Consider the following 10,185-nt stretch of genomic DNA (forward strand, 5'->3'; position numbering starts at 1 on the left):
CCTTCTCATTACCTTTTTGTATCTCCTCCCTTAATCCATATACGTTTAGTATATATATATATATATATTTTTTTTTACTGCCTTTATTTCTTTCCTTTTATTTCAATTGTGGCCACTAGTTATTTTTTTCCTTCCTTTTTTTTTTTTTTCTAAATTGTTGCCATTAGCCTTTTTTTGATCCTTCCTTTCATTTTTTTATTTTTTATTTTTATTTTTTTTAAACCCGAACAAATAAGACAGGGGAATGTTCACCAAATTTAGAAAAAAAATTATTAAACCAAATTGTTATTAAATTTTAAACCTGAACAAATAAGAACAGAGGAATGTTCACCAAATTTGTTATTAAACCAGAGCAATTTAGAAAAAAAAATAATAATAATAAGAAAAAAAAAATGAAAGGAAGGACGGAAAAAAAGGCTAATGGCAATAATTTAGAAAAAAAAAAGAGGGAAATAAAGAAAAAAAAGGAAGGAAAAAAATAATTAGTGGCGACAATTGAAATAAAAAGAAAAGAAATAAAGGTAGTAAGAAATACATATATACTACACGTATGTGGATTGAGTGAGGAGATACAAGAAAAGTAATGAAAAATGATTTAAAGGGTAGTTTTGTCTTTAAAAGTTTAAATAGTTTTGTCGTGTGTTTTGTTTTAAAGTAGGTTATATTTTCCACATTCCTTGAGAATAGAGAAAGAGTAATTAATGAAAATTAAAATAGTTAATAAGAAGAGTGACCGTGAAAGGACAATCACTAGCATTCCTCTTATTTTTAATCATGGTAATAAGAGAACAGCTATACGGTATCTACACAACACATCCATAAATGACACTACAGATGTAATAAAGGCAAGCCATGAAATGGCAAATAAAACCTGAAGAAAAAAGAAGGCCAGGTTTCAAATTTGCTGAGAAGAATAACATAGCCAAGCCACCACATGAGTATTAAAGGGAGTAACATAAAAGTTAGACCATTAGAAAGGCAACAGCTCCAAAGCTCCATTTACGAGCCCTTTCCATTGGTAGAAAAACCATTCAAACCCTGCACAAGTTGGAAAACACAAAAATTGACATAAATCTGAGATCTAATTAGGGACAATAAAAAAACATAGATCTAAAATCTAAGCTAGAAAAAGAAATACAGATCACCCAATCTAGACAGAAATAAGCCAAACCAAAACAGATCTTATTTAGCCTGTGAGAGGTAGGAAACGTTACCTCCCCATGGAAGGGAGCAAGGAGAAAAGAGAGAAGACAAAGTGGGAGGCGCGGCTGAAAGAGGGGTCGGCGGAGGTTTCTAGAGAGAGAAAAGAGTATACACACTCACCCTGCCAATACACTTACTAAGGGGCTAAACTTGGAGATCGTCAGAGAAAAACAAAAAAGAAAAAAAAAACGCACCGGAGATGATCCGTTTACCATCATTACCTAAAACTTGGCTTGGACCAGTGCTTGCAGTAATGAATGGCAACGATAGGTGCCAAATCGTTATGCTGACGCGCTACTCCTTCACGCGCCACCTCTGTCGGGCACACGATTATCCTTCCGCCACCGTCTAAGACTTTCCTTACTATGGAGACGACATCAATCACCTCGTCTTCCACCATTTTGGCCGAAGCCATGCTGTAATTTACCCTAAACCTTTTGTGTAGTATCTATCCTACATTGATTGTTGTTTTGATGCTACAAAGGGTTTCTTGAATATACTTGTATGTTAGAAGATTTATTGTGAAGCCCTTTGAGTATAAGCAATGATTGACATCAATATTGTAATTTATTTTAGGATGTATTTCTGCAAATTGTTTTGGTTCCCTAATTAAAAAAATAAATATAAGAGAAATATGGCTTATAATAGTAAAGAATGGAAGAAGATGATTCATATATGAAACAAAGATAAGAATTATGATGATTATGCCTTGCAATTCTTAAATTTTTTACTCTTTGTAAAAGGGACTTATGTTTATGTTTGGGAGTATTGAATTTGGATTTTGTGATTGGAGGATATTTAATTCAAAATTTGCACAAAATTTTCTCCAATATCAAATCCAAGACTCTTATTCGGTGCCGCCAAACATAGCATTTGTATTTAACTTGTGATTTTTATCTTGATTAGTGATAAATTTGTGAGAAGCCCCAAAACGAATTTGCTTTTTGTCTGTCTTAGATCGAAGAGTCAATTGACTACATCACGATATAGTTTCAAATTCTTTATGGTGCTTTACCTGTGATTTTTTGGGTGTAAGAAAAGTTCTGTGGTTGGAATTTTCATAAAATAGGCTAGATATTATAGCCTGAGTGAGGTTATGTTATCAATGCTGTTATTCCAAATATTACATCCTCCAGGATTCTTACACCCTTACTTCATCAGCTTCATAACAATTGATTTCTTGCTTCTTTTTTTTAAATATATATATTTTTTTCCCATTGAAATTACAGGTCATTTGCAAATGTGAAGGACATGTGGTCTCCACCCCTTCTTGGATGCTCTTTTTTGTTTGGCTAATGTTCAAAAGCAACAATGGAAAAGTTAGGGTAACTGGTAAGTCAGTGCTCTGTTCTTTCATATCCTGAAAGAAGCTTATCTTTTGTAAGAGGAAATAATTGATGACTTAGAATCTTACATAGAGCAAACATCTATCTCTTGATTCTTTCATTGTGGCCATCTATGACATACTGCATATTTTTCTGGTTATGGGACAATCTGAATTCACATGACAGTTGGTAATTTAGGTGTTACTGAATTAGTGTCCCAGGCTGCATATGGTAGTTTGAGGGTGCCAATTGGCTTCTATTTTGGAGGACTAAATGGTTCTGAGCCAAACTTTTTTAAAAAATAAATTGCAAATAGAATCGAGCAAGCTACCAATATTAGGAATCCTCCATTTCAATGTTGAATCTCTGTGTACTTTGTTGAAGCCTTGGGAGTTTAATTTGCAGCAAAATATGGTTGTGGTAATGAGTCATTGCTCTGCGCCTCGCTACATTTTGTTGCTTTAGGCCATGTCAAGTAATAGGGGCATAACACTATAGTTGGCTCCCCCCAATTTTCTTATCTATATGTATACAAGTACGTAGGAAAAATCTGCAGTTTATCGAAATGATGAACCGAGTGTTTCTAAAAGAATTTTCTAGATGCATTTTTGGAAAATTGGCTGGATATCACAGCTCGAGAGAGCTGGATAATATAGGTTGAGTGAACAAATGTTAACAATTTTGCTGTTCTAATATCACAATCTCAACTGCTTACGTCATCCTTGTGGCAGCAGCTTCAAATAGATATTTATGTTTATTTTTTCTCCACTTAATCAACAGTGCATTTTGGAAGAGTGAAAACACGTGTTGATGTCCATATTTTCAGCAGTTTTTGTTTGGTGGGGTTGTCTAATATGGAATGCAACAAGGAAAAAGTTGTGGTGGGTCAATGTTTTCTTATCCTTTCAAAGAGGAATGTTTTCTTTTCCTTTCAAAGAGGAAGCATATACTTGAAAGAACATTCTCAGCAACATGAGCTTCACATTTTCCTAGTGAACCATTGATGACATTGTGTCTTCAAAGATTGTGCTTGTTTCTCTCTTTCAATTCTTTCATTATGGCCTTCCACATCGTGCATTTTCTTCTGGGAATGGCCTTATTTGGATTCAGCATTGAAGTTGAAGGAATTTGATTCTCAATCAGAGAAGCTACCGTGCACGATATCCAGATTGCTTTCAAGCAAAACAGACTCACTTCAAGGCAACTTGTTGAATTCTACCTCGGAGAGATTCATAGACTCAACCCTGTTCTTAGAGGGGTCATAGAGGTGAACCCGGACGCGCTCTACTTGGCAGATAAGGCAGACCAAGAGCGGAAGGCTAAGGTCCCCAGACCATTGTCTTGGTTGCATGGTATCCCCATTTTGGTCAAGGATAATATTGCCACCAGGGATAGGCTTAACACCACAGCTGGATCATTTGCGCTTCTTGGATCTGTTGTGCCTCGTGATGCAGGTGTGGTAGTGAAGTTGAAGAAATCTGGTGCAATAATATTGGGAAAAGCGAGCTCGACCGAGTGGTCTGCTTTCCGGTCATCCTCTTTACCCAATGGATGGAATGCCAGAAGTGGCCAAGGTGTGGTAAGTAACCAATTTGTTTCTAAACTGGTTCCAGAATGGAATAATGTTGCTAGTCCAAAGGGTCCTCGATTATATATTTAGCTCATTACGGTTTTGTGACACACACAGTCACACACACACACAGAAAATTTGACCTTTTTTTACTTTCAACATATATTTTTGAATTGAAATGAGGGAGCGAATGGAGTATAGGCCATCAAAGATATATTTCTTCACCATTTTGGCATTAGAAATGTTAAAATTGTGGAATTTCAGGCACTCTTTTCCTCGTTATAACCTGATTGTGTGGTTGTTTCACTAAGTTTTTTTTTCCGTTCATTATTCATTATGACATAGCAATAACAAGAAAAAAGAAAAAGAATATCTTAAATATGTGGAAAAAGTCTCACAGGAAATGGAATAGTACTTCACACCCAATTTCATGTGTGTCATATGACGAAATTAAGGATTAAATGTTTATGCACATTTTACAAAATGAAGTACTAGTTGCTTTTTGTCACATTGCTTTCAGCAATTTAATATAGAGATTGGTACCTGTCCTTTTATGAAAATATGAAGTATTATGGCACATTCTTATGAATTACAAATCCAGCACTATCACTCGGATAAGAGCTAAAAATCTTGGTACACAATTTGGCCAAATTTTTAGAATTTAGTTTCTGAAGATCCTTTAGCTGGGATTCAACTATTAAATTGTGATATAATCCTTGTTAATTTGATGCAGAACCCATACGTAGCTTCTTCGGGTCCATGTGGATCAAGCAGTGGATCAGCAATATCAGTAGCTGCAAACATGGCTGCAGTAACACTAGGCTCAGAAACAGATGGATCCATCCTATGTCCATCAAGTAATAATTCGGTGGTTGGGATCAAACCCACAGTAGGCCTTACGAGCCGATCCGGTGTCGTCCCAATCTCACCTAGACAGGACACTGTCGGGTAAGTGATGCAACTTTGCACTGGCTGGCTTAACTTGATCTGAGATGATAATGGTTTACTAATTGATCACGTTTATAACATGTCGGACAAGACAGCCCAATCTGCAGGACAGTATCAGATGCTGTTTATGTTCTTGACGCCATTGTAGGTTTTGATCCACATGATGCTGTGGAAACAAGAAAAGCTTCAAAGTATATTCCAAAAGGTGGTTATCTGCAATTTCTCAAGGCTGATGGGCTCAAGGGAAAGAGATTGGGGATAACAGATGACCTCTACTTCGGTTTCCCTGACAACTCCGACAGTTTTCGAGTTTTTGAACACCATTTGAACACATTGAGGTAAAAAGCCTTCTTAAGTTTTTTTTGAAAGAACCTCTTTAAGTTGATGTCAAAAATATTTGGCTAGCTCAGCTGGTAAGGCCTTTGGGGGTACTCGGTACTCCTCTTGGGTTGCTGGTTTGAGTGATGCCTTTGGAGTTGGCAAACCATCTGAGAGTCCAAAGTGGCCAGCAGACGAGTTTGATTTTATTGAATGAATAAGCACTAAAGGGCAGGCTCGTCTAACACTGGCCCTTGATTTGCCTTGGTTACACTAACGCCATATTTATTGTTATTCCTGTGCAAAATAAGGCAAGGAGGTGCAATTTTGGTAGACCATCTGAAAATACCCAACTTGGATGCCATGGTAAATGGCCTACTAACTGACGAATACAATGTGATGGAGGCTGAGTTCAAGTTGGCTCTAAATGCTTATCTCAAGCAGCTAGTCACTTCTCCGGTGCGATCCTTGGCAGATGCAATAGCCTTCAACAATAAACACTCACATTTGGTAAGTAACAATTCACATAATCATTATTACTTAATTTTAGACTATGAAAAGAATGAATTAGCCCGATTTCACAATAAACTGATTAGTAGATATTAGGTCTATTATTTACGCTTTCCAGATTGTTTACAAATTTTACCAATCCTATACAATCACTTTGCCGCATTAGCTATACTACACTAAACGCAAACTAAAGTTTCGCCGTTCTATTTTGGATTTGAGCTTTTATTAGTTTGATCCTCACTCATCGATAAACAAGCAGCTTTGGTATGATTTCAAAATACGCCAATCTGACATTTGCTCAAGGCCAATTTGGGTTTGTTTGGACCAGTTTTCTAAAAACAATTATGAAAACTCTCAACCAAACATATTTTTGTACAGTTCTTCAATTTCCAGTTCTCAGAAAACTCAACAAACAGGCCCTTTATTTTTCCATAGAAACGTTATATATGATAATAGAAAGTGGATATGGTGATCTTTAGAAGTCATTATATATTTATTTATTTATTTTTTCTGAATTTGCTTACAAATGTGTATTGCAGGAAAAGACCAGTGAATATGGCCAAGACTTATTTTTGGAAGCTGAGAAAACAAATGGGATTGGCATTCTAGACAAGAACGCATTATTAAACTTAACAAGAGGATCCAAAGTAGGGTTCATAAAGCTGATGAAAGAAAATAAGTTAGATGCACTGGTGTCACCGTATTACTTTCTTTGTAGAGTTCTCGCAAAAGGCCAATTCCCGGGTATTAATGTTCCGGCTGGGTACGACGACGAGGGGATTCCATTTGGTATTACTTTTGGAGGATTAAAAGGTTCAGAGCCTAAACTTATTGAGATTGCTTATGGCTTCGAACAGGCTACGAAGATCAGGAAGCCTCCCTCTTTTAAACCTTGAAGCTTTAAGTTAATCTTATATTGCAGTATTAGAACTTGTACTGGCAAATTGCAACTTGCAAGTCAATGTAGCAATGTGTTAATTGCTCAGCACTGTTCTGAATTTAGTCAATGTAGCAATGTGTTATTCCATTTGGTATTACTTTTGTAGCAATGGAACATAATTTTTCGTTGTGTTGTTTTTTTAAACGATATGGTGGTCTTTAGAAGTCAGCACTGTTCTGAATTTAGTTAAGTGTATTGGTTAATGAAGATTATTGACATGCCCTAGATAAATTGACCAATTCATTCACTATGCGGCGGATTGGAAAAATCTATGGCAAGATATTACCTCTTCTTCTAATTCTATTAATTCCATCCCTTGGATCCTTTTAGGGGATTTCTATGCCACTAGATTTCTTAGTGAGTGTGGTGTTGATCCTAATATTTAAACTCAAGGGTATTTGAGTAATTTTGTGGATAACAAACCATTGAAAGTATAAATTTATTGTCTATTTGAGCAATGTGCTAAATAGGTTTATCCTAAACTTACATGACTTAATGAATAAATGGCAAATATAAAAGACATTAAAATAAAAGATGAATAGATGATGACTAGGCTATGGTGAGAGGTAGTTTCATTTGTAAAGTTATTTTTGAATCAAAGACAGACAGCTTTTTAATAACAATTGTTTCCTTATTCTTTGTTCACATTGAAATGACAGGGGAGGCATCAAAATAGGGAACTTAGATCCTTTACAGTTAGGTCGTTCCTCTCTGTGTAGAGGTTCTTGACCTCGTTCGAGACTTCTTTTTTTTTTTCTTTTTTTTTTTTTTTTTAATCTTTCCTCTTTCATCTTAATTTCTTCACCTTTTTCTGTTGGTCTTCTTTTCATAGGAGCTCGATCTCTCTTTTCATAACAGATTTAAATTGTTGGTAGGTAGGTAGTGTGTTCTTTCCTTCACTTTAGTCAGGTCAGTATCTCTTTTTCATTGTCTTCCTCCTTTGTCGGTGAGTTGTATCACTCTTTTGGGATACGTTGTTCTTGGTGTCGGTAGGTGGTTTGGAATTCTAGATCTAGATTTAGATCTTGATTTAGTGCTTGATTTTACTCGTTGATAATAGGTATGTCTTATTGTGGTCGGTATTCGCAATATCGGATTGCTATGAACAAACTGATCCTCCTTTGGATGATGTGGTGGTGTACGTGATACTCCTCGATTCTAGAGTCACGGGTGATCAAGTCCGAGCACATAATACAAGGGATATCAAACAATTAATATTTAAACAAGCATTGGAATACAAGATGAATTAAAAATAAACAGATAAGCTCAAAAGGAAAACTAAATAATAAATTCTTATTTAAAAATCCTCAAATAAATAATGATTAAAATCCCATAATAAAATCCTCCAATCTTCTGATACTAGTAATTAATTAAACTACAACTCGGGAATCCATACTGTGGACCCCTAATAATATCCTAACTGACATAACTGAATCGAAAAAAATAATAAGTTACTAATGAAGAAGAGTCCTACGTAGAGTCGGAAGAATGAATGGATGTCTCTGCTCGGCACGAACAATCTCTAAGACTGGAACTGACGAATACCTAAAAAATAATGGTGGGTCAGGCCCACATACAAGTTCTAATCTACTACATCCCAAACAGAGACCCTATACACGTACACATCCTAATTAATTCAACAATAACTAAATAGTCCATATATAGATATATACACACACTAAAGGAACCTCACTAGACTATAGAGTTGTCTCAACCTAAATAGTAGGCAACATGCAAAACGCACATATAGTGGGCATGAGTACCTAGACCTACCAGGGTACACAACTACGCTATATCTAGCTACACCTCCCTGGCAATATACGCACCCTAACCACTAATCCTGATATTCAAGCTCATATCATGGTGTATAATTATATATTTAAAATCCGTCCTATCCAACCATCAAAAATAAACTATCCAATTATTATTTCAATACTATGTCATCCAACTATTCCGTTGACCTGACACGAATAAGTAGGACTTAACACTATGGTTAATCCGTTCCCTTATTAAAAATAGGTAGGACTTAACTCGTAAGTTAATCCGTTCCTAATATGCCCCCATCCCATAATGGTGCATTAATCTATACCATAATCAAATAAAAGTTTCCAATCCAGGGACAATATAAATGTTATTTACATCTAACAATCCAAATAAATATGATATAAATCATATACACATCCTTTGCATTTACTTGAGCAAAAATATCAATTCTAAGTAGCATGCATTTAATTTACATCACAAGAAATTAACATACATCTCAATTAAATTGTACATCTCCATGTTCTGATTAAATTAATTTAAATCTAAACAATTGATTAAAATAATGTAATCCAACAATATTTAATTAATTAATTTTTTTTTTTCAAAAGTTTAATCAAATTCCATACTTAGCATGTAAACTTAAATCATACATTCCAACTCTTAATGAATCTATTTAAATTAAATAAATATTTAAATTTAGATTCATCAATCAAAAATAACAATTATCAATTTAATATCCTAGCACTAATCAAAATAATATTTAAAAAATATTTAATGCATAACTAATTATTATTACTATTGTTTTTTTTTTATGTACACAAGATTATTCCTACCAACTGTGTATGCCTTAGGAAGAAACTAAATTTAAATTACAAATTTAACTATATAATGCATTCTTAAAGCCTCGTTCGGCGTGCACCTTTTACACTGAAAAGTTAGTTTTGAATTCATCACACACCTTATTCCTAAAATTGATTCGTGGAAACAAAGTTGTCTCGTTCAGCGTGCCTATACATATACATACAATCTTCTGATTTCCCTCACAATAATGGATTCATGTTTAAATCCCAGCATTGAATAAAACACTCCCAGATTTCGTACATGGTCATAAATGGGTTTATGCTAATTTGGTTCATGTTAATCCTACAAGTCATTCCTCGTTCCACGCACATGAAGAAAAATACAATTATGATTTCACAAAAAAATATAAAACTGTTTCAGACTAACACCCCATAATATATATTACAACTCATGATTAGAACACATAATATAATACAACTCATGCAAATTTAATTTATTAAAATATGAAATTTAATACAAACCCATTATTAAAACAGATGAACTGAAATTTCCACATAAATTCATATAATTAGATTCAATTAATTTATTTAAAGAACCTAGAATTAATCTAGCATGCATAAGGTATGAATCAAAGGAGAAGAGAAGAATTAAAACTTGCCTTTAGGGATTAGATAAAAAACCCTAACCTCCTTCTTCCTTTTCTCTTCCTTCCTCTTCCTTCTTTCTCTCTCTAAAATATAGTACGTAATATATTTTCTAACCTCTTTCACAACCCTATAATTATATATTTATAGTCAATTAAAATA

The 10,185-nt window shown here is 34.5% G+C and overlaps 1 long non-coding RNA gene and 1 pseudogene across 1 annotated transcript; one reads left to right on the plus strand and one right to left on the minus strand.

Moving 5' to 3' along the window:
- Positions 1 to 738: 738 nt before the first annotated feature.
- On the minus strand, positions 739 to 1,879 carry LOC132300802 (uncharacterized). The gene is made up of 2 exons (XR_009480574.1): positions 1,425 to 1,879; positions 739 to 1,038 (listed from the first exon to the last, which is right to left on the minus strand). It is a non-coding gene; the product is annotated as an uncharacterized LOC132300802 (long non-coding RNA).
- Positions 1,880 to 3,422: 1,543 nt separating this feature from the next.
- On the plus strand, positions 3,423 to 6,958 carry LOC132300803 (probable amidase At4g34880; annotated as a pseudogene).
- The last annotated feature ends 3,227 nt before the right edge of the window (positions 6,959 to 10,185 follow it).

The sequence above is a fragment of the Cornus florida genome, unplaced genomic scaffold (genome assembly GCF_030987335.1).
Source record: "Cornus florida cultivar Cherokee Brave unplaced genomic scaffold, ASM3098733v1 CherokeeBrave_3.0.0_Hap2_Chr03, whole genome shotgun sequence".
NCBI lineage: Eukaryota > Viridiplantae > Streptophyta > Magnoliopsida > Cornales > Cornaceae > Cornus > Cornus florida.